Raw genomic sequence first — 26295 nt, 5'->3', positions numbered from 1 at the left:
AGGCGCAGAAGCTTGCATACGTAGCTGGCCTTATTACGAGCGAGACTGCACCTGGTCGTTTCGTTACCGTAGTTGCTGGTTGAATGCCAAGGAACAGTTTCTCTAGAGAATAAGGGATGTGGAACATGTATTAACTGGGAAACTTCCATGAATCTACCAAAAGAGGAAAAAAATTTCCTTCTATACGTTCACATAATTAGCTATAGGCACCGTGACCAAGTGCCACTTCTAGCTGTTTGGGTCGTCGTTGTAAAGATCTACGTGAAAATATTTCGTATAAAGTAAACCGCATGATCAGATTCGATAGCGGGTTTCGTACATATTAACATTGTATATTACATTAAATTATACGCGTGACAATTAGTTTTATTAATAGAGATATTAAAAAATGTGGTGAACCCATTTGAAACCCAACTTTGTTTGATCTTCGTTTCATTTATGGGCGTATACAGAATTCCGAATTTGCCCATTATTCAAGCGGCAGCGGATTTTAGCATGCTAGATTTTCATAATTTCTTGTCAATTATTAACCGAAAATTTTGCGATGAGGGGGTCTTTGTTTTTCTTAGAGGGTTCAGCCTTGGACGTAAGAGCTTGGTGCTCGTGATGTCCCTAGACAAATCAACATGACCCCCCGCAAAACAGCAGTAGCTGTAAGTAGGAAGAAATCCATTAAATTTAAATTCCATTAAAATATCGTTTATCAATTTTTGGGTTACACTACGTAATTTATTTTTCCTATCGGTCAGCAGCCTATGCTTCGACCAAACCTATTTTTGTGAATATCTATAATAATCTAAAAACTATACTATTAACTACCTGCTTGTGCTCATCCGTGATCTCATCGCTCGATCAGATGATGCGGGAGCTCGTCACATGGTCGACTGGTTTCCTTCTGTAGCATTAGGTACAAAAGAAAGAGTAAGCCGTTATATCTTCGACAAACATTTAGGCATATTCCATGCTGGTCGCCATTGATCCTTCTCAATACTAATCCAATACCTATCGGCTTCAAATTCTTTATTTTTAACCTACCCTTGTTATAACATTGTATAAGTTTTTACAGAAGGTTAAAAGTCTGACAAATAAATTAGTACTTCTAGGGGGTCCGGCCGAACCGTAGCTTAGTCGAGCCAGTGGCCCCCAGATCTTCAACCCCCTAATTCATCGTGACAAATAACATATATATTCTGGAATCCTTATGGATCCTACTTCATGTATAGTGCGTTAAATGTAAAAGGTACGAATGAAATGAAATAAAACGAAAGAACGTAAGGTTATTACGAAAGAGTTCTCTCTTTTGCTAAGGATTTTGTACACGCTTCTTCAGTACCATGCATATAGTGGATACGTATCGATTTTGATTGTGAAACAATTTTTTATAACACAGGAAGTGGCTTGTGTCTATTTGGGTACGTTCGCAAAGCTGAAGGTGACCTTTCTCAGACATCGTTAGGTGAGCGCCAATTCACGCGTTACATCGAAGTACGGTAGCCGCATTTACGGAATATGATTTACTTCATCACTGGCCGTACCCTGCTAACGTTAGTCAATTACCTGACATGTAATGTGTGTGTGTGTGTTTTCATTCATATAATTTATATTTCCGCAATCGAGTGGCCTGCTAAACTTAAAACCACTTTGCAGAAATTCCATTTATATTTCGCCACCTTTTCGTTCGTATACTGACCACTAGGATAGGAACGATTTTTTTCATCAGGTTGGAGAACCATTCGTCTGACTCCAGTCTTAATGAGCAAAGACACGAAACGTCCGTGTGTCACCACAAGAACAAATCACCGTTAAAGGGGTCTACCTCTAAAATGAGGCCCTTTGCAAGCCCTATATTTTTCTGTTATCGCACGAATAGACTCAGATCATCATCATTTCATGTGTTAATTGTTCTTTCTTTCAACAAATCTGGAAGCTAAGTTAACTGATCGTTTATTTTCTAAAATCTAATTTCTGAGCTCCTATAGGAAATGGGCAATACGTTCTTTAAGTGTCACACCGACTCCGAGTGTTACGTAATGGGTATATAAAATCAACTTAATATGATTACTATAAAAACAAATATATTCGTAAGACGTTTTTACTTAACACAGTTTACTAGTTATTTATTCTGCCCTAGGGAAAAACTAGCGGCGATGGAGAGGATCGACTGAATCGCCTCTTGAAATAACAAAAATATCGACTCGAAAAATATATAAACAACAAAATAGGTATTTTCAAAGTTGCGGCATACCACACGCTCAAATTCGTAGCCTTACTTGCATTCATTAAAATTTAAGCGGTAAAATTTATTCTATAGAAACCCATTTTGGGAACTCATTAGTTATCATATGAGAATTTATTCCACGTCGATCCTATCCATATTACACCGACATAGCTTACTCAGTAGGTTTAAGCAGAATTCCCACTGCGTTTCATTTGCGTCACACAAACTTCAACTTCGTATTCGAAGAACCGTTAATTTTAACATCGGCACGTCTCTTCAATCACGATCTTACGTGTTTTCCACGTTACACGCTTCAACGTATAGATTTCTAAGCCGGCCAGCGTTTGCTGTTTATCTCTGCCTATTCGTCCATGGTCAACCTGTTGGTCTCGGTTGAAGGCTATCGAGGGTGGCAACATGATTGAGACGCAGCATCAAAGCTAATAGCAACGACTCCACCATCAGCAGTACGATCGCTGGAATAAAGAATTAGGGAAACGGTTTTGTATAGGTCCGGTGTTTATAACGGTCACCCAACGGCATCCCCACACTGGGTCGGCGTTATCTTGTAGCCTATTTAAACATAGCGAGTGTTTCCTTATAGTAGATATCGTGCATAGCGGTGGCCGATACGAGAGCATACAAAGATTTAATCAACGGCTTGTTGACTTTAATAGATTTGCTGGTGCAAGAAACAAAAGCACGATCAAATACGAGTCGATTTCTATCTGTTGAAGCCGAAAATGCCGAGGCGATGTTTTTCAATAGCTAGCAGCTGCTATGATTATTCTTAAATCGTGAAGACAACTAAAGTAGTGCGCTCGTTCATACCAGCCGCAAAAATGAAGGCTAAATAGTATTTTGAGGAAAAGAAAACATGTGCAATTTTACGCAGAAAGCCGTAGTTGACGGCTGTAAATGAATGGCCATATTAGGGTACGTAAAATAAATAGACGATATTGAACGGTTAACATAGAAAGTGTGGGGCCAGCTAGGTTCTTCCGCAACAAATAAATATAAAAATAATTGACGGTATTTACGTGAAATGCTATAGCATTGCTTTATTTAGATGGGAGACAATTAGCATCACTTTAGACATCATAGGAACAATGGCCCTATTTGGGCCAGAAAAAGAGCGCAAGGTCAGGCGTGCTCTCGTAACGACCCACGTACAAATGGAATTGACAGTGATTCCAGAGCTGAAAATTGTGACTCCAGGCGTCAACCTAGATCAGTATTAGTTGCGTATTTAATCTATAGGACTTTGTATTACTAATCGACTAATACGAATTATGCAAAGTATAATGTGGGGCCGTGATGAACTGCCCACCGCACCTGTTGCCTCATCCGGTCTTGAAATACAAACCGGTGTATCGAAGGGCATGCTTAGCTATGCGTTGATTTGTGCTGTTTTCGCCTATTTGTTCTACAGTGTCCCCGTGGGACGTCGATAACATGCCGTTGATCCAAGAAATACGAACTAACACAATTTCACTCACATACGTTTTTAGCTCGACAAGACCCGGCAAATTATAGCACACTACCCCGCTAATTCTGCTAAAGAACGTTTATTTATTTTTCGTAGAATAAATGGAATCTCGTACACAGAATCAAATGCTTCAAAGCATCTTCTACGTCCTTTTTCAACCGGATGGTTGCAAACTAAACTTTTCGTTAGACATAAAATATATTCACCGCATTTACGGATTTCTTTATTTTTTTTTATCACCTCACAAGCTGCTAGTGACGTTACTCGCACCATCTGGGATCCAGTGTGACTTGTGCGATTTTGCCCCCATAAGCAATGAACAGATACTACGAAATGCTGGAGAGTCAATTCATAGGTATGTCTCTGACACATGTATATATCCTTAATTGGAGTGGCAGAAGGCTTGCCCAAACCAGACCTCCATATTTCCTTGAGATCGCTTGTTAGCATCGAGCTGATCTATCTGTAGTTATTACGCAAATTCTGTTCAAAACGAAGTCGGTGGGCCTAAGTGGCTGGTAGAACCGGGTGCCTTCTTCCTTCTTTTGCAAAGGAAACCGTTTGATCCATCATTCGAAACCGCTGGATGAGTGCAGCCAAAGCCGCTGAGACCAGCGAAGTTAAAAGAGTAAAGGATAGACACAAAAATTATAAGGTAGTGTTTGCCCCTAGTTTTTCTTTTCCACTGCATCCTATCGGAGCGATATTGCCCTGCAAAGATATTGATTGTTCTCAAGCAGTTGGTATTGAGTAAGTATATTTGATTTGGATATCGATTTTAGGATATGGACATATTCTGATACGAATTTTCACCTTTTTCTCGCTTCAAAATCGGGTTTGATGCCGCTGCCACTTGCCGAGCCTATGAAGTTCGTTTAAATGCTGATGTATGACTTTTCAGTATCCACTAATTGATCAATTACTATGCTGCCCTCAACACGAACTAACCCTCTGACGTTTTTAATTCACAGGTCTACTCTTCAATATGCCATACCCGTTAAGGTACGTCATGAATCAGATGTGTTTATTACTGATTTTTTTTTACTACTGAATTACTACCCTTTTTTTTAAGCGCCTTCTATGTCGTTCAACAAAGGTGAAGCTATCAGAACATAGTCTCATGAAATCCTTTCACTGCCTACTACTAAATGATGGAAGCTTGCCCGTCCTATTACTCCCAACGTTACTCCACCTTTTTAACGTTAAAAGCGTCACCTTTTAACTTTAAAAACGTTAACAGCGTATGCAAGTGTCGGACTCATTCGAAATTTAGCCGTCATTGTTAAATGACTAACAGCCATTTGATGACACGAGTCTGACTGGCGATCAGATAATGCGTTCTCAGGTACTCAGAAAAATTAACAGTAGACTTAAGCTGTACCGATGCTCGGTGTAGAGGGTTTTCCGGATGATGACACAGAAGTACGTGAAAATGATCGTTGATCCGATGGAAACACCATTCAATGTCATGGTTGTCATCTACTGAGGTTTTTTTCCGTTTATGTTTGTAAAGTACACATACTGAAAACACTAGTCTTCTTAAGAATATACACATTACGTGACCATGACCACAGCATTGTGTCGTAATCAATACGAACGTCATTATTAACGTAAGCGTGACTAATGGATTAGCATAGAATCTTCGTATACAACTATGCAGTATTGTACGCCACACCGCACTGGGTGCCTTTGTACCTAAATCAGCCTGTACGGGTATTGCCACGATTTCGCTGTAGCACGTCTGGTCACTATCCAAAAAGCATTATGTTTCTGTGCCATTAATGGTTTGATATATAATTGGTTTCTTCTCTCTTCCGATCTTGCGAAAACTTCGAAAAATTACATTTCACTCTACTTGAATTTTGAAAGATACAAGTAGTTGCTTAGCAAACGTCGGTCTAGCCCGGCTAGACGCTCATCTATATTTGGAACTGCTGCCATGCCACTAAATATTCATAGACGTTTTCCGCAGAACTAAGACGGACTTTTGCTAGCTGAAAACCTGGTTCTGCTTTTTTCTACTAGCACCCGACTGAGCGAATGTTTACTGTGTTGGGCTTGTTCAGAGATAAGAGACTGTCGCCTTCTCGGATCTTGCCGCAGTTCTGGCCGAAATCTCGTTTCTTCATAATGGTTACAAGTGATTAAAGATGGCGAACAATTTAAATAACTTCGTTTGCATTCTCGCATAGAGGATTGACGGAACTGACTATCTGCGTCAGCTCATTCGAGATGCTTTGAGGACGTTGCTCAGAGCAAACGCCGCATGAATAATCCCTGATTTGTTTTCTATTTACAATAAAATGCTGCCTGAACAGGCTGTATGTCGGAAATAGCGGGGGCAGATGGCTCTATATGCAGCTAAGGTTGCGGATTAAAACACGGAAGATTGGTGGTCCAGAATAGTCGAATTTAAAACACCAAAAAGTTTCGATGCCAGTGTTCAATGTATCGAGCTTTTGGATCTCGTATGCCATTGTGTTAATACTATAGCGCATAATGCGTACCTTCTATTAGCGATTTCCGTGATTTTGTCAGAACCCAAAATTGTGACAAAATCAGCTTCAAATACAGAATTCTGTGAATAAGATTTTGAAAGTCCTCAAAACAGAACAAAAGTGGGAGAGTCGATAGTATAAGTAAAATCTTAGCTTCGCTACGTCACCAAATCTAATTGGCCTAATTAGGCTACGCTAGAAAATTAAGCCAAGCTAAATATGAGAAGAACTCATGGGACCGTTAATGAACATTGTATGATTTACGTTTGTGAACTTCCACACAAGGTCGAATTATTACAAATCCAGCCAATCGCGCCCATTGCTCGTACTATCGTGTATAATCAAGTAGGTTTAATGTGTGTACAGATTAAATGCAATTAGACCAATGCATACTTTCAAAAATAAACCTAAGCTCTGGAGAGCAGCAAGCAATCTCGCTATTGTTTCTGGGTGTAAACCAAGCACGGCCTTTTCATACACTTCTTTCTTCAGTTCGTAACTTTCTTCTACCAGACGTTGCAGTAAGTTAAGAATCTACCTAAGAAGACTCATCCTTCTTTTTGAAACCAAACGCATTTCTAAGCGTGCGACATGTCCTGATCGTCGCGCTCATGCCGCTGCAGCTTATTCATCCAGTGAGATTGTCGGGTTTCGCATAGCTCCTTAGGAAGGACTTTCCGCAAAGTTGAGCCCAGTCTGCCGGGCTTTTCGAGCAAAACGAAGCGCAAGCCAAAATCCTGCCTTAGTTGGAGCTCGCCTGCTTTAGCACACTCCTCTTTCGAGCATCGGGTGGCGCTATCTTCGTGTACAGAAGTCTCCTTGGTCCGTACCCGATTCCAGCTTACATTCGCTACCCACTGCGGTATCTAGTGAAGTTAACAGGACCTGCTCTAGGCCAAAAGAAGGCAAGGTGCACCAGTCCGACGTTTGCTGGTGTCCTAGAGGCCTGTCTGCGTGTTGGTCTAAATACAGCTAGGCGGTGGGAATGTGCTGTTTTGTGCAACTGCATCCCTGTCGCCAGCCCGGCGTGGGCTCGAGTACAGATTGTAAGACCTATGAAATCGGTCTGAGTGCAGTGTGAGCGTGTGTTTGTGTATATGTCCAGACGACGTTTGTACGAAGGACTTCGCTGAAGCTGCGTTTGTGTCCAAGGCGCGATAAGAGGCGAGAGGCCAGAGACGGGACGGCAGAGCAAGGCAACCGAGCAAGGGAAATCCAATGGCGGTTGCCGTGGAGAACGCTGGTTGAAGTCTAGAAAGTTATACTGGACGATACAGTTTCTTATGTGGCTCTAACCGATACCAACCTCACATACGAAGGGACCACGTCTGCCCTGCCTAGAGAGCGCTGGTTTTCGCTCTTCTCGGATGTTACATAGCTTCAACGACTCCCTTGGGGACAGGAATAGGCGCGGCTGGTTGCAATGCGTCGCTAGCTGAGATTCGTTGACCCGAACTACGGTCCCACAGCTTTCGCAAGCTGGCTCCTAGTAAAAAGACGTTTCGGTCTTCAAAAGGTTTGGACACAGAAACGTCGCAGAGTAACACCAGCCGAAACACACGCCTGAGATAACTCAGCGTTTACAGCGGAGAGGCAGCCTCACCACTGATTTCAATTCCGCTTCAGTTTTGATTACAGTTTTCACCAAATGCTCCTTCTCGATTATCGGCTTCACTTGCCGTAGCAGTGGCTTACAAGCGTAGAAATTGATGATGCTGCGCAACGGTATTTTTCGATTACGGAACTATGCTCAACAACGAATAGTAATGGATGAAAAATGCCTTCACTTTACGGCTTATATTCGTTCGCTACTCAGTATTCGTAAAAAGCGAATGACGTATGTCACGAAGTTTTACACCCCGCTTATTTCGCTAGTTAGGAAAGAACTTAGTTAGTTCATATAAAATACAAGTTCGTCCTGTAAGCGTAAGGGCACTAAAGAGGACCTTTTACAATAAAAAAAGGTGGCTTTTGTCACTAAATACTTCTATCCTCTTTAAGTTCTTTTTACAGCTCCTAGTAACGTATACACGGACATTCTCTGAAAGCTAAACACGGTGAAGCAGCGATTCCATTTTAGCGCGGGCAAGCGAATAGCGGAAAGCGACGCTGACTGGGCCTTACTGGAGAAAAACAGAATAGGCGTGCTGGATGAGTCGGTAGTTTTCTCTTAATGGGGTACGCAAGACGGGTGGGCAAGGGGGCTGCTGAGTGAAGCCTGAGGAATGGAGACACTAGGGGCAAAAGAAGATGGGTGGATGAAGCAAAGCCGCCGAAATGCCACTGGTGTTATATGCTAACACTGTAATATAAAATGGTTTTCGGGCGGACAGCTGACGAGCCATTGTGCTCGTCTAATGGGTTGCTTGTTATTTCTCTTCGCAGCAGCAAACTACAAGGGCGACCAGTGGCCAGCGGTTGGAAAAGTCTGAGCTGTGTCCCTACTGGTATTACCCTTTGTGTATGAGGTATGTAAAAAAAAAAAAAGCAAAGACAGTATGGGTCCTTCGTCTCCTACCACATTGTATCTGATGGACACCTACGGAAGGGCGACGATACTGTCGACGGAGGAGCATGAATGGATTCTGTTTTCTGAAATCTCTTTTAACGGTAGTTTGACGCAGTTGAAGTTATACAGAACAGAATGTGTGCATGTCCTCGGAGTGTCAAAATCAACGGTGTAACTGTGAGTGACGGTATTTTGATGAATGCCTATAAAGGTGCCATTCATAATAATAGTAACTTTTAATTTCTAAGCTTGTATGTCTTCGTATCTGTACTTCCGAAAGGCAGTGTGATACGCTTGCAGTCTCCTTTTTCCGTTAAAGCGCCTGATAAAATTAGCCTCTTAACAAGCTCACCGTTTATCACAGAATAAATTTATTTCGTATCGAGTAATTCACCAAGCAAGAACAGCGATATAACATACTTCAAATTACGACGAGCTGTCCGAACAGTTCTATATTCCCTTCAGTCGCTCTCCCAGAATACACTGAAACCACACGCAAAAGTTTTTCACTACTTACTGCCATCATCGCCGCCTTGAGTGGCCAGTATCCAACGTTTCAACATGATGAGCAATGCAAGAGAAAGCACCGTCCTGTTCATTGCGTTATCTGCCTTCGGATTGCGGGCGGATCTAAGACTGGATAAGACTATGAGGCCCCGTAGTCCCCGTGAAGACAGGCTATGTATCAAGCCACAGTTGTTGTTGGATTCAGTGCGCAGCAGTTCGCTCCTGGTGAGGCAAGGGACTCAGGTGGCATCGTTCCCAACAATCGACAGACGGCGTCAGCCGGACGACGCCTTTACGATGGCAGCGCATAGCGGCCTGGCAGGTATAGCTTCGGCGTTCGTTTTTAATCCTCGACTGTCCAACGGACGGGACTCCTCGACGGATGGGACTTTGCTCGCAGTGTTATACCCAAGCGAATTGCCTCGTAACCGAGGTCTGTATCGTGTCGCATTTCTCCAACCCACGAATGAAGATCCAAAGGATCTTCATTCGTAAATTCATCAGTTGCGCGAATACGCGATGCACCTAGACCTGTACAACTAAAGTCCCTAGCAAGCTCTGCTACGGTAGCATGCTAGCTGTTATTGCTGTGACTGCTAAAATTGCTAACGACAGGTAGTCGATGGAACTTGTGGGTCGCCACAAGTGATGAGCAAGAAATGGGGAAGCTCAGTACCGCCAGCCGAAGTGGGTTTCGAAGGGAGGTTCGGGCCAGAGTGGCTACGCAGATTGGACGCTATTTGTAGCTTCATCCGTGCAGGCAATTTTGCAAAAACACATTCAACACGGGCTTTGGAGGTATTTCGAAAACTCCGCCGATTGGGGCAGAATTACGTCGTGATTTATACCGTCACCGTAGATCTGTCTGTGCTCCACCGGATTCCTCATAGTGTTTCTTGTCGGAAAGCTGTGTTTGAGAAGCAAGCGTCGACAACAACCATCTAAGGGAAATATTGAGAGGGTAACGGCGAGCCCAATAAAAACATTTTGAGACATGTCCACTTACCTTCAGACCAGACTAAATATAAGCGAATGTTACTGGACTCACTTAAGCAAACGTCTTACCTAGACTAGGTAGAAGGCGCCAACAGCTTGCAGTGGTTGGATTTTCTGCCCTCGACAAAAGAGCCATGAAGTTGGGGCTGAAACCTATCTACGTAATGGAAACGGGACTGTGATGAAACGGAGGCAATAGTGAACGCAGTGGACGCCACAATATCGGTTAGTACAAGGAGAAATGCAAAGCGAAGGCTGCCGTTTCGAGGAAAAACAGAACAAAGGGAAGGGTCAAATTATTAACCCGGTGCTGGTCAGCTAAAGTGATGGTTCATTATATTAGAACAACTTCAATGCATATAACAGCTGTTTGAACTTGATGCAGCTAGGTATAAGGTCACCCTAGCAATCTGTATATAGAGTACGGATTTAATAAATTTCTTAAAGCTTCATTGGAAATTTTCAGCGTAAGTGTAATGCTAGATAGACTATAGGTTGCAAGAATTAATTCATTGCAATTAATAACAATTTTATCGTTGTGTACAAGTATAATCTGGCAAAAACCATATATCGAAATGAGCCTTTTCGCAATGCTCGCTTTTTGTCCTCTGTGATTGATTTATGCCATCCAATTTTAGGAAAAAGTAAAAGGTTACTCAAAGTGTACTCAGTGGCCCAATCAATGCTCTTTAATGAAACTTCTCATTGAAGTTCACCTCTGCATAAAGCAAGGCCCATCTACTCAAATTTATTGCATATTTGACCTTACCTAAGTTAGTGCGTCGTTTACAAGTAACTTTGGTTTGTCACTACTCTACAAGAGTGAATAAGCAAATCGGCGTAGTTTCCGTACGTCGGCGTAGATTACAGTTGGATTCAATGCAATTTTCGGTGTCAATGAATAAGTTATGCTCACGGCTAACGTATAAGCACTTTGCGACGAAGATATGTATTACGCGCCTAACTTCTAAATTAAGATGTTTAGAATAACATAGGTCATCTTACTCTTTTTCCACCAATTCAGTAGCCTTTTTACAACAAGTCATGATAGTACTCATGCTTAAGGCCACAGTATTTATCTATTATGGCCTGTCTACTGGAACGGGATCTCGTTCAAAGTCTCGTTATCATTATTCGATCCGAACAGTGTAAACAGCCCTCAGGCAGGCTTCAGCCAAACGGATTTCATTGATGCTCCAATCGGCGTGACCGCGGATCGGCCGGCCCTTTGAGCCTAAAACAGCGAGAGCAGGACTACAATGAAAAAGCTGAAGAAGGCCGGCAACGGGAAGCCATCAAAGAATGCGAAGAGGCGGAGAAAAACCAAGATAAAAATAATCTATCCGTATTGCCAACTCACTGCACTGCACATTTTGTTGCGGCGACGTGGGACCCTAGGGTGGTACGCTTCGTCCACTTCTCTTTTCTTGAACTAACGCCGGCAACATCAATTGAATCGAATCCGATAATCCAATCTGAAAAACCTATTTTGCTAACGCCTGTGACGGCGCTGGCTAGAAGCAAACGATCATGGGAGACGCCTTTCTAACAAACAACAACACTATTGTCTTTCTTTTCCTGGGTGCTCGTTTGTTGTAGTTTCCTTTTGTGCTGGCCCTTCTGTGCCCTTATTTTGTTGGACCTGTTATACATCCCCCTCCCGGCTTTTCTCTGATCTCCCATGTTTTTTTGTTCGAAGCCGATTTGCACTTATCGGTTTGAGGACGAAGAGGAGGCAAAATCCCAAACTTCCTATCAAGTGTAGGAAGAAGAAAGGCTGATGGTTGTTTGGTGTCTTCCCAGTTAGTACGCCTCATAACCCTTGGACTGAGGTAAGTTTGATGTATCCGAACTTATTATGCTGACCTGGTTGTTAGCTCTTCCTCTTGGAGCCCGACACAAGGGAAGGATTTTGATTCCTGGATATACAAAGGTTGAGCATAGACCAACTTAGCGAAGGTCCGTGGAGGGGGTCGTTTTCGTGAAGTGTGAGGATGTTCGTCTCATACGCTGCTGGTCAGTATTGCTTCTGTTGTTTTTGACTATGTTAGTCATTCGGATGCTAGTCCGTGGGAGGGAACTCTTAGGATTACTACTGGCAGCTGGGAAGTCATTGACGCCTGCCAGCGTATCTTAGATGGTCGAAGTAGATAGCTCGAACAGTACATTTTGCCTTTACGGGGTCACCAACGACGTCATCGAAGTATGTGGCAATCGCTATCGCCGATGGCCGTGGCCAAGAAAAAGCAGTAGCAGTGAGGTTGTGGCAGTGTTGGGAGCGGTCGGTGAGGCCATCAAGCAAAAAGTTTCCGTATCCTGCTCCCCCCCCCCTCGCGTTTGGCAATCCAACGTCCTGAGTCCAGAGTGGCCGTTATCGTCGTCGTCTGCGGCCGCCTCCTCGTCCCCGCCTCCGTGCCTCGAGGGAAAAAGAGTACTTGAGTTAGTCATCCAGCCCACCATTTCAGCGTCAAACTACCCAGCCTGCAATTACTAGTGACCAGTGAACAGCATAGGGGTCTGCTGCCCCTATCTTATCATGAGGTCTGCTGCTCATGGCTAAGAGAATTCAAAGGGACTTTAGCATGTGGAGAGCCAAAAAACGCAATGAAACAGAGAACCAGATTGGTAGACTGTGAACTCGTGTGTATAGCCGAGAGCTGACTATGTTGAAAAAGGCAGAGAGGAAAGAGCATAGGAGAAATCTATGTCACGACTGCTACAGCGACCTCTTTTCCCTCTCATCTATATATATATATATATATATATATATATATATATATATATATATATGCGGACTGTAGGCTTTGCTAGTAAGTCAGCTTGTTGTCATGGTGACTGTACTCGCCACAGTCACGGAAAGCCTCCTTCCTTGCCTATTTCGGTAGCTCGTTTCTGAGTTTCTTCTACAGAAGCACACATTACGACATACTATGGGTCGCTAAGAGACGTAGTTGCTTTTAGCTACGCAACTAGCCTTCATCTGTCACCAAGTGACGGTCGCCTCAATTCAGGCTTGCCCTTTCCTGGCCAAGATTTGCCTTCTCGAAGGCCCTCGTTGCCTGCTGCCTCTCCTTAACCGAGATCATAGTTGGGCAGGAGTTTCTAATACTTCAGTAGGACGCAGCAGTACACAAAGTTGATCTCGTAGTAAGTTGGTTAATCCAGAAAGGAAAGCAAAAGCTGACGAGGGCCAAATAGGCAGAGAGGTTTAAACTCTACAGTTTGCCTTTATTTTCCCTTGTCTACAGAATGAGTGACCTCCTAAACAGAGCTAGATACAGGCAAAAGTAAAACAAAATAGATGACGCACAAACAGTACTGGTATGACAATACTGAGACTGGTGAGTCCGGTTGTTCTCCGAAAGTTAGATCGTTTCTCTGATTAGGTCGCAATAACGAGAAAAGCGCATCTCGGGTCCATTCTAGCCGGGGGCAGCTGGCGGGGGAGTACCGCCGTGGGTTTGCTGGAGAAGTCCGCCGGTTAACGCGTTGTTGTGCCGTCTGCCAAACCGTTCTACTTTACTTACCAGTGTGTAGATACAATTTACGATGCGTGATATCCAGCATAGTAGCATCAACAAACACTACGTTGTCTTAAGAGTTCCTATACTTTATTTATTGGTTGCAAGCATACAGGTGCCGACTCACTCGCCTAACTGTCACGCAAACGGAGGCTGACAGCCTATATGAGGATTGGACCCAGGGGACCTGATGAGGCAGAAGTACGAAAAAGGAGTACACTTAATAGGAAAAGTGGAGGGCGCAGGCTTTTACAGCTTCCTGCCGGTTGTCGCATGCTACTACAGGAACAGAGGTGCTTCAGCATCTGACATTTTCTAGAGAGTCTTGCAGAGCTGCTATCCTGTACTTGCCTCGTTCATAAAGGATGCATAAGTGGTGACGGGTAGGAGAACCCTTCGTCTTTTCAGATTTAGACGATGTATCAGGCAGTGTCTGGGGGACTGTTGCTAGGGGTAGTCGGTCGGGCCAACACTACACACATTTCGGTGAGTTAAGTGGAGATTGTATCGTAAAAGTGGAATGTCCGTTGTGAGAGCGAAAGTCGAAAAAACTGCCAGCCCAAATCCCGCATTAAGGTAGGCGAACGTCCCTTATACCCATTTCTGTATAGATTTGCTTGGTCAAGGCAATCTCCAAGCATCGAATGCCCAATCCTGCCTACTTATTCAGGCAGAACCTCTCCCAGTGTCTTTACTGGAGTTCTTTCTGTTTGGTGATATCGGCGATACTGTCGCGGTAAATATTCTTTTGAGTCTTGTCGGTCTTGGGGAAAAGGACAAACGTCTTGTATCGGGGGTATAACGATAGGGGAACCAAGTTGTCTACGTAGCTCGTAGAACGTTAACAACACAAAACATGAAGGGACGTTAGATAAGTGGGTCGCTTCCTTGTTGGCCAAAGGCAACTCGATGGCCGCAACGAGCCTGAGAAAAGCGAAGGGGCCTTGTAGGGTCGAGCGATGTTAGGGCTGTCGCCAGATGGGACAAGATGGAGCACCGTTTGATGAGCGTTTATCGTGTGCACAGGAACGTGTCGCTCACTTTCGACATGGTGAGGTTCAGCCATATGCTACTCTACCTAGGGTTTAGATCTAGCCAATAGAACTCTACGAGTTAGTGGTTTCTTACGCTGGTAGACAAAGCCGAAAAGGCTTAATGGCATTCAGAAATAGCACATAATTTCAGCGTAGGTGAAATAGATTATTGGCTACTGTTCAGAGGTTCTTTTCCTAAAATCGTCCCCTGGTGCCTCTTACCATATTATGGTCTACTTTCTTTATAAATTTAAGTAGAATTTGGTCTTTTGCAAGAGTAAACGTATTTTCTGTTACCTAAATTTTACATGATTTAGTATTTCATGCCATTTCCAATAACGCTACCGTCTGACACAACAAGAACTGCTCGTTACGATAACAACCTACAAACAAGTTCGTAATGAGTTGAACTAATAGTTAATAGTTCGATGTTCAGTCGGATGAGTAGATGGAACCGAGTATTAAACTATTCCAAATATCTATTTCAAAGATCTCGTAATTTGATTGGCAGCACACGGCGCCAAACCGCGTTACACGAATGGAAAACTGACTTTTCCTTATGCCCTCGAAAAATTATTGACGCCTGTGGAAGTCAGGGTTCAAGTTAATTTACCACCTCAATTGTTAATAGAAGGAATACTTGCGAACAAATGACACGTCATCCGCACTTAGCTGCTTTAGGGGGGCTCGTGACATTTACGCGTTAGCAAGATTGAGCTCATTTTCGCTCCCATCTTTTTTAGCGTGACCAGTTTAGCATGACGTGCCACCTATGATCAAATAATGCCGGACTTATTAATAGAACTTAATTCAATCGTATAGTTTGTACCCGATCAGTTAGATCGATATGTGTTTAGTGTCATTGAAGGCGTGCCAGGCGATCAGTGACCAGGTAAGCGATACATTTATCCAGCAGGGAGAAACGTAGTCGTTCCTGTTGTTAGTCTGCTGGCTTGCATGGTCGACATTCTACCTCGTAAAGGCAATCATCATTGGTAGCAGCTGCGCAGCGTGAGCTCAACTACTTGTGCGCAATGCAGACGACCCGCTAAGATATCGCCCGCAATACACCTATGTACGTACAGAAAAAATGTAATAAAATAAATTGCAACGATGGTGCTATTGCTCCTGCCTATCGCTACCAACAAACCACACAGACGACCTATTTAGCATGATATTGATTATCTAGGGAAGCCAACGCGTGCACGTGTTGGTGAAACGCTAAATAATCTATCGTTTAGAAACTGGGCACAAGAAACATTTCCGTTTCGACCAAAATTCTTTTCTGCTATGTCTAATCACAATTTGTATATGTGTGCACACATTTCATTCTAGTCCACACTGAGACTTGCCTGTGCCACTGTCTCTGCTTGTGTGAAAGCACAGCGTCCACGGGAAGATCTCGAAACTGCATTTGAAGAACAATTAGATGCACAAAAGATCTAGTAATCTAGTTCTAAAAACCACCGGGGTCAGGGCTTTTATCGAAGTCTGCATGAGTTATTGGTATGGCGATATATTGTCCGAAGCATTGTGTGAAAACGTCACAGAAGTTCTGCAAAGTCTACGTCCTTGACGAGCTAAAGCGCACCGCCAGTCATTGAGTTAACTAGCCAACACGTGCCGCATTCGGCCGGCAGTTTGTTTTCTCGTTTGCCACAACGCACCATTAGTTAGCGATAGCAACCCGTAGGTTCTGAGACAAGAGCCGATATAGAGTTACACTGCAGGACAGACTGTGTACAGGTTTAGGTGTGAAAAATGTGATTTTTCTTAGCGGGTGCCAGAATATGGAAGGTTTTGGAAACAAACGTTTTTCCTAGGCATTATTCTGTTTTTAGGCATAATCCTAGGCATAATACGTGTTTGTATACTGTACTGAAATAAGGGCAGTTTCTAATACTCGATTGATACTAAAGTCCGTGGATCTTTTCGTTGCGCAGCTTGAGCAACAACGGTAAATCCCCCTAGCAATACTAAAGATACTGTTAATGACGTATAGAAGAAGTAAAGAATAGAGTATACTCACATATTGATACTGCGCAGTTTTCCTTTACTTAGTGCTCTAAAAGAAGGATTCTGTTTGTCGTTAGTACTTTCATTCCATAATAACGAAGCATAAGAACATGTTTGGTCGTCGATTTTTTCTATTGCTTTTCATGTAGGCGGAAGTATCCGGAGAACTATAGTCAGGCTCGAATTTTACCAAAGCGAAACGTAACAGGAAGCTGCATTAGAAAAGTTGCTTTAGGGAACTTGCCTCGTAATATTTCCTTAAAGTTATAGTTCTCAACACAAATATTTATCTGACATGATATGATATCTGATTCATTTACTCGAATTTAGAACTCTGCGTTACAGTCGCTTTATGTTCATCTGATGCTTTTCATTAGCAACAATTTACTTGTCCCCATGAACGAAATATATAGCCTAATCAGACTGATGATAAACGAGCCTATGATTATGTTTGTAATTTACTTTATTTTATTAGTTTTTATCCGTTAGCTGCCCGGCCACATCTCGCAGTTTTTTCTGTTATTTGTGCATTCTTTCTTTATTAGCACTATCTGTTTATATTCGAATATGTTTTATAGATTATCTCACTGCATCCACTACGAGTTTGTTTTCTGTGTCGTTCCACTAATTCCCAGCCGATTTGAATTTATTACGCCTTCACGTATATTTTAGATATGAAGGAAGGTGCTAGTTTGCACCTTCGTACCCTAATACCATATAGCTTATAAGGAAATTACTATACATACATACTATTCCGCCAATACCCGCCATCTTCAGCGAACCGTTCATATCAATAACGATACCCAGACCTGTCAATACGCGTTCCCCACCTAACCTAACCTAACCTAACCCATCCTATGTATACATAAAGTATTCATTTCTATTCAATGTATGCAATACCCGACCACCACTTCCGCAATACGATCATAATATATAAGCTCTTGTAGTGTGTAGTTTCGTGGTAAGCGACATATGGCACATAAGTTCCACAGTTTTAAATTAAGGTCAACAAAATCCAGATAGATGAGCCTGTAACTTTAAGGTAGAAACGTACTATATTTAGGCGAAACGTAGATTAGACGGCAAGCTTATCTCTTCTCCATATAAGTGGTCCTGTCTCCTGTAAGGTGCTATAAAACTCGTATTTGCAGACCTTCGAGAAGCCTGCATATGCAAATTCTACTGGAACTTCTACCCTGCTTATTATTGATTTTATCGCGAAAAACTTAGCCCCAATATACGTAGAGGTGGGTAAAAATCACCCGATAATTTTGTGGTTTTGGATTTGCAAAATAAAATTTTATGCCTCCATTTTACATAGGTTAAAGCTGCAAAGGGAAGGCAAATTATTGCCATATAAAAACATATTTCTAAGCGAATTAAGTTAACGAAGACCTTCCAATTGATTTTCTCAAACTCTCAAGGGACTTTTTACTACAGTCTTGTAATACTACACATTAAAGACGCCCGCTTCCGATTCGAACGTCTCTCCGTCCTGCGGATTAGTCTCCTTTAATCAAGGTACTTCTACTGCTATCCTATGATTGTTGACGCACTCGATTCAATTACCCTGTCAGCACGAACGTACTCTTACCTAACACCAATGTTATCCCTAATATTTACTATCGTATAGTTGTGATGAAATCGCATTAATCTGCGTCTGTGCACGCATAGAAGCTAACCACGAGATCGACGCCGATATTAGCAGCAGCGTCAAGAGCGCCGACCCGTTCCTGGTGTTCCAACCGATGTTCCTGGCTATGGTGTTGGGTATGAGAAGCGGCATTCAGTCAAAGGCACAGAAAAGCGGAGTAGGCCCATTGTGATTTTAACCATCTGCGTACACTTACACATAATCCCTCAATTACACAAACATTTGCCGTATCGTGAATAGTGCGAAGTTCTGCGAGCAAGTATTACTCAGCATTGACTCTGGTATAGCGCGAGAAATCAAACTCCACCTGATCCATGCTTTGGGGCATGACAACTGGCCATCGAATCACGGTCTAGGATAGACGGATGGTAGAAGGAAAGGTGGCGGCTTCTTCATGTGTTCGCATGCTTATGCATACGGAGGCAGTTTGATGTATTCATCGATTTCTACTCACTGCATAAGCGAAGACCATGCATGCCAGTACCAGTACAGCATAGTCAAATACGTGGGGTCATTGAACCGAATTGTTTGGTTTGTGTATCAAAGGTTCACCGATGCACCGATGGGTTGCGGACGTCGGGGTGCTTGTTCGAAATTTGGGTTGAGATGCAGTCGCTAAAGCTTACGTATTGTCAAGTACTCCAACAAAGGCATGAGTTGAGAATGGGTACAGAATGAAATCTAAAAGAAACAGTAAAAATCGAATAGAGGTCCCGGCGGAAACAGGCCCAACTATTAGCACTAAGCTCCGTACTCAGCCATTGGAAAATAAGTTCTATGTTAATGGCCGCCATGTGCAAAACAATCTATAAATTTATCAACGAAAAAGTGCCTACATAGTGATTCGTAAAAAGGAAGTCGTCTTGAATTAATGAATAAATAGAGAGGCGAAGCCTTGTATTATAATATGGTTGTATATAGTAATCGTTGCCATAAATGATCACACAGTGGAGCTCAAAGCTTTGAATTGCTTCTTATCAAACTTAGAACGCAGAACTATTCCCTGATATTCGAATCATTATATTTAAAAAAAAAAATAATTTGAATACTTTATTTTAAAATATACTTTGCTTACTAACATATCATAATCTTAAATCTTGCTAATATCCGTCCGCTTTTTCGCCTCACCTCAATACGGCTCTGAGGAAGTCATTGTCACGGCATCACTTTGCTTTTTTTTTTTTAAAAAACAACTTCAAAACACGAATGACAGTCGCGATCGTCATTCAGCTGATGATTACCGGGGGCCTCATGAAAGTTTCTTATAAATATATTGGAATTTTCCAAAGCTTTATACGAAGCTCTCAGAATCATGGGCCGTGAGTCCGCGTGCTGTCGGTTTCTCCCCTAATATCTAGGAGTGGGGAGTAATCCCCAGATAAGGCCAATCACTTAAAATACGCTTACGAAAAACGACATTTTTCTTACAACGATAATCACTTACTAAAACTTAACGGTGGCAATATGGCAGCGTTTTTCAGTGAAAAGTAGTTTCCCTTTTTTAAATTTTTCTTCTGTCTTAATTATGTCGTCAAAGCCGTTTCCCGTTTGTTGCTTGGACTCTTCACATTCGAATAACATGTGCCTAAAAATATGCATTGAGTGACGCTCATACATATGCGGTGCGATTCAGGAGAAAACACAAACGTTTGGTCATAAGATTCATTTGAGTTTGTGGGACCCATGCTCACTAAGCCCAGTAAGTGAATACGTCTACTATGACAACTAGCTTCCTTAGCTATTTAAATAACTCATGTAAATCTTTGTTCTCAGGTGGATCAAGATGTGCAGATATTTGATGCAGGTATGACAAATAGGTAGGGTAGAAAAATGTGGCTATGATCGCTTTACTAGGCCTCCTTCACTCGAATGCCTTAGAGGCAATGCTGGAGGCTGGGAATCATAGGGCGCTTGGTTACAATCCCGTAGACATTTATATGCAAATCGATCCAAATTTTTACTAGTGGATTTGTCAATAGAGGTCACTAGTATTATCGAGATGAATTTTTCGCTTTTGTCACGACTGGCGGTTCTTACAATGTGGTGAGTAATGACGTAGGCCAGAGATGGAAAACGTTCAATGTAATATTTGGCATTCGGCTACGAACGTGTATTTGTTTTGTTAGACGAAGGAAGTGGCTTGACGCCGAATGGTGGAGTAATGCTTCCTGGTGGTGATAGCTTTTTTTGCCCCACGGCCCCCGCGGACGGCACAGGTGGCACGGGTAGTGGCTGCCCGATGTGTAGCTGGTGGACGTTACTTGGTACGTTTATATTTCGCTGTGGAAGGGCGGCGGTGGCCCTGTTTACGGTTTGCTGACGCTGAGCCCACCGCCTGCCGCCCCGTGGGCATCACTTACACTTAGACTTTGTCTTTGTGTCAGCTGCTGGGCTTGTCTCGATCGAACATTGCCTTTCGAGGAAAGGTGGCCAAGCGTGACAAATATCTGCTGAAACGTTGGTTTCCTTTAAAGCCACGGACAACGACCATAGCCTTTAATATCTTAGGGAATATTTGCAGAAATCCAGTGACATTAGAAACTTCAAAAAGACCAAGCAAGGTACTACGATGGCAAAAAAATCGTAGTCTGTAAGTGAGGAAAGACTGCTGTACCTGGAAACATATATTTTCATCAACAGATGAATCTATGGAAAATTTCCAGGCATAAGAAAGGATTTCAATGATGAGCAAAAATAAATGGCCTATACCTAGTCAGTTGGTGAACGCTATAAGATGAAATATTCGATTTATTAATTGCTTTATAGCCCCACTTGGGGCTTTTCTTTCTGATATATTTAGATTTATGAAATCATTCATTGAACAAAAGTTACAGGAACCTACGTCATCTATTGCCTTGGAGAGGAGAGATGCCGCTTACAAAAGATACAAAAAAAAAATTATATTAGACGCTATGACTATTTGCCAATGATCAAAAACGTGAGCACATCGGAGAGGGTAAATCTATATAAGCCAAAATAGCTTATTTTTGAGAAAATATCAGTTAAAAACATTTATTGTGTTAGCCCGTATAGCCCCACAAGGTGGGGTTATAAGTAAGGTTATAATGAAAATATATCAGCCGCTAATTATTTCATGCAAGGAGATCAGTTACTCAATAAAGCTATAAGGAAAACCTTTCTAAAGAACTAAAAAAAACTAAAAGGAACTGTGGCCATGACTAGCAAAGACAATGCTTCATAACGATTTAGTACCAAGTTAGATAGGACAAAGGCTATGACAGTTCTGCTGTGCAGTGCGAAGTCGGGTTTCGAAAAGCTTGCCCAGTAGTAGACCTACGAATTGTTCAACGGATGAGGGGGAATATAACAATGAGCACCCCGTCCTCCGAAGCTAATTCGACGGCACTGCTGTCGCTGAAAACTACAATGGCTAGGTATGGTTTTAATATAATTATCTATGATAAATTCTGATCAGTAATGGTAATTTAATTGAACTAGTCTTCTTTGACGATGCAGTGACTGTTAACAGTTACTTTAATATACTGGCCTGCATATGATGATGACGACGAATCTTCTTTTCAATAGCATGTAGCACTTATGCACTGTTATCGTGATGAGAATTCTGATAACAATTTTTCAGACAAACGAATTGGATGAAGAGGTCTCGTAGAACAACCTTTCTTTCCACTCCCATACCTGATCCCAATGGGCTTTTCCTTGTAAAAATGCGCTTAAAGATAAGGTCTATACCAGAGAAGTGACGACATTAAAACACTGAAAAGCCGTAGTTGAACGAGTAAATTAATAGCCCATCATTATCAGTAGCGTATTGACCTGAAGGGTAACAGTTTTTGTATAACAGAAACTAAATTGACAGCTTCTGATCGTAACTGCTGATACTCCCGTTAACCCACCATTTTTATAGTGGAGGAAGGCCCATTTTTTTTCTGTAAGAAAACAGTAAACCGGTCATGGGGGAAGACAAGATGTCCTTTTGTTTGGCGATTCGAATTTAAATAAGTTATTGTTTTTCTCTTCACGTTGGAAAAGCAACTGCCAAGATCAAATACTTTCTTTGTTGCCCGAAATTGACAGTTGACGTTATTGCCGGTTTTCATACTGTCCTTACAAAATCCCAGGAAGATTTTCATGAGGTATACTAAACAGTTTTCAATAAGTTTTATATTTGAAAAGTTCAAAAACTTATCAAAATGGCTTAAAAGATTATTTTTGATACACCGGAATTTTTCACGCAGAACTAAACAACTGTTTTAGAAAGGAATATATGAATTGTCAATTAAATCGTTTAAATAAGCTCCAAATATTAGTCTGAGATTTTTTTGCGCTTTTTGGACCTATTGGGAAATTTTTGGCCGTCTTAAGCCTCTGCATTTTTGGAACATTCCTCCTCCTCCAGTCACCTAAAGACCTCACCTAAATTGTACTTAAATAGAACTTTTTTTTTTTTATTTAAGTTGTATTTTAGATAGAACTAGTGCATTTGATCGACACTTCAACTGTTCTACCTACCAACATCGTTTGGCGTACGGTTAACGTATTTCAGAAACGACAAGTGAGTGCTTTAAATTTCGAATTGCATGAAATAGTAATTTTATTGGATAAATGAAAATATATAGCATATACATTTATTTGATTCATGTTCTAAAAAAATAACAATGTACGTTACTAGATACACACTGTATACTTTATTGACACGTGACTTTTTGACCTTCTATAGGTTACTTGTTCTTAACTCATCTTGTCTACACTCGACGCTCATCTTCAATAGAGATCCAAACTAGCCTTCAACCCAGCTCGATCCAGAAACTTACGATGTGGGAAACTATTTAATATGTGGCCAAACCCGAAACCGTAGCGTCCATGTAACCTTCTGCGTTGTGTATCCTCACTTGTCATAGTGATCGGTTATCTTGAAGCCATTTATCAAACCGGCCCGAACGTGTCGCGTGTCGAATTCAGCGCGGCAATGATCTTGTGACTCCAAAAGCGTAGTGATTGGATTGGTAAATGCGTGTCAAGGGACCCGTAGATTTCTACAGCGTAAAAAAAGTAATTTCTACAAGTGCAGCGATCATTACGATAAATTTAACAATCGTCATGTGAAATTCAAGTACCTTCCACAAGTCACGAGCAGCGTTTTACAGCAAAGAAGCATTGCCCTACAGAGTAGATACGATGTTTTGTCAATCCAAGAGCTTTTAATCTGAATATTAAAGATCGATCTTCTTCCGGCTGACTTTGCTTAGGTAAATCAAGCCGAAGTAGGCGTGCAGGGTGGCGCGCAAAACAAGAACAGAGGATAGGTTTAGACCTATAACATGAGAGAGATGTTCTCTGCTCAAATCGAAACGTCATTAAGAATAGATCGTCACGCGTTGAATCTATAAACATCAGGCAATCCAACAGTGGAAGATCGTGCCCAACTAGTGGGTTGTTCCCCTTCAAACACCGTTAGGAGAGTGATCGGGCCAGAAAGCAGAATAGCCACATCCGGTCAAAATTATCGTGCATGCTTAGGTCGGTCCCTTCTTTTTACAACATCTACGTCTTTAGTGCTTGTCGTCGCTGCAGGCCTCAACCTGAACTGGCCGGAACTTTAATTTGACACCATATGCATTCAGCAATATTTGTGGAGTTTAGGTTCGCACGAATCTATTGGAGCGTGCGGGACGACACGTTCATATTGGCTAAGATATTTACTCAGATAAAAGAAAACGTTTGATACGGATGTCTTTATGTTATCGTACATCGTACATGTTATATATCGTGCATGTCGTATATCGTACATGTTATCGTACGATATAACACATCTTTCTCGAATGCTGTTCTGAAAACGATCTGATACCTATCCCATTTGAGTTTTACTCTCATTTGCCCCCCCCCCCCCCCCGGTAATTATTCGTGCCGTAAGGCGAGCGGGTTTTATCAAATCGATTTCTCGCCACATAGGTTTATCCATTAGTCATCGCTTACTTCTATACGGCTAGCTTTAATATTTAGTTAATGGCTGTAGAAATAGTCGCCCTAAATTTGAATGTATAACACAAGAAAGATAAATCGCCTGTCACAAGGTATCCGTATAAGGGGGACTTGATTAAATCACGTTGGGGTTTGCGAAGCTGGTAAATAATATTACTAAAAGAAAATTAGGATTATTTAAACGGAGCAGGGATAGTGACTATTTAGGAGGTAGGATGATTTGGTGAATGTATTTGTAAAATAAGTTTGTTATTATCATTGTGTCATTTTATCCTTCGAAAGCATATCAAGTCCCAAAAACGCTGGGTACCTTCACTCTCAATTTCCACAACAGTATAAAAGGAAGTTGTCGCAACTGCCTGAAACTTAATATACTACATACAATTTGAATCGAACTGATCAACAGATATAAACAGTTAATAATTGTGGCGAGTTCTCATAACGCACACTTGCACCATAATGCACTATGATACTCAACCGTATTACGAGCCCCAACTCATACGAGCCAACCCTAATCCAAGCCCAACAACTTTAGCATTATGCCCATCGCACGCCATAAACTTTCGCGTCATTAGTAGCAAAGATTATATTTAGCTGCTTATATAATTTGTCTGCGTTCTATCACCATCGTATACGCACTATGAAGCTAGGTGACGCTTAGGGATGCGCGCAAACATTGTTAGGTTTTCCGTGCCGGAAATTGCCTTTTGGTTACCTCCTCCTGATCTTCCTGTTGTCGGTTCGAAGGAAGAAATCTTCATGGAGGCCAACCCCGCTGACATTGCCGTCTTTTTGAAGTTCGCACTAGCCCGTCTTCCACCGATGCTGTAGGCGCGGCCGCTACCGCCGGCGGCAAACAGCCTAGCCATCCACCCCGTTTTAATCGTCCCTAAGTAGAATACAATTTATCCTTTATGGGATTCCTCAGCTACTATTTGGCTTTTTGTTACCTGGTTCTCGTGTGGAAAAAGTCGTTTGTGTCCGCTTTAGCTTGGCGCTCCCTTCCGTCTTCCGTCGGAGATGATCCGTTTAAAAAGTTGTGTACACATGTTCCCGTGCCATCAACGAAGTGGCTGGTCATGGCTAGCTATAACCTTCAACGTTTTTGCTGTTGATTTTTATGCTTCCCTCAGAGAAGGTTCCTTGGTACTAATATAACTTCGTGATGATGATAGCGGCCATCCATGACGTACACGATGTCGATTTTCTCAAACCCAGAAAGAAAAAAGGTTTTGCGCTATTGTGGATGGGGCATCACTGGTCTACGGGCGGACGGTGGCAACACTACACAGGGGAAATGCGGCATGACACTCAGCCCGAAATGGTCCGCTTATGCTGCGCCATAATGGATGCTCGTACCTGATTCCGATAGCTGTAGGCCTACTGAATTACGCGACTGCCATCACATCAACCAATGGACTCAGCCTAACGCTTTGTAAGACGGTTTGCAATTAAATGCATGCTCCGAAAAAAAGTTAAGCAAATAATAGCAGTGTGAACATGTCTTAGATGTTTTGCTCAAGTTACACTTATATTGATCAATCAAAATTAGTGTATATATGCCCCTAAGAAGAGTAGCATATTTGCGTTTGCAGGGGGTGCATTATAGAAATGATCACCTCTAAATGTTGTTCTCTATTAAATGTTTATTCTTTGGCGTAAGGCTGGGCGAATCTTAGTAAATATAGAGTAATAAATCTGCAGTAAATGACTATAATGTCTGTGCAAAGCTTGATAAGAGCGACTCCAGGAAGTTTCGTCTTAATGTTGAACCGTCTATTGAAACAGGCTTGAGGAACATGTTTTGGATTCTTAAAAAGACTACTAAGTTTACAGAACTCAAAAATATTTTAGCTACGAAAGCTATGAGCCTGCACTTGAGCTAAAAGGGA

General features: G+C 42.1%; 1 long non-coding RNA gene across 2 annotated transcripts in view; it reads left to right on the top strand.

Moving 5' to 3' along the window:
- The window catches only part of LOC111262233 (uncharacterized), a 165465-nt gene that overhangs the window by 53161 nt on the left and 86009 nt on the right, over positions 1-26295 (top strand). Inside the window, exons 1-2 of one of the 2 annotated variants that reach the window (XR_015311857.1) lie at positions 3738-4457; positions 4679-4709. This is a non-coding gene — a long non-coding RNA (uncharacterized LOC111262233). Of the gene's footprint in view, positions 1-3737; positions 4458-4678; positions 4710-26295 lie in introns of those variants that run through there. The other variant, XR_015311858.1, reaches the window with a different exon arrangement.

The sequence above is a fragment of the Varroa jacobsoni genome, unplaced genomic scaffold (genome assembly GCF_002532875.2).
Source record: "Varroa jacobsoni isolate VJ856 unplaced genomic scaffold, vjacob_1.0 scaffold_641, whole genome shotgun sequence".
NCBI classification, from domain to species: Eukaryota; Metazoa; Arthropoda; class Arachnida; order Mesostigmata; family Varroidae; genus Varroa; species Varroa jacobsoni.
The sequence above is the reverse complement of the archived record's forward strand: the minus strand, read 5'-3'. Positions and strand labels throughout refer to the sequence as shown.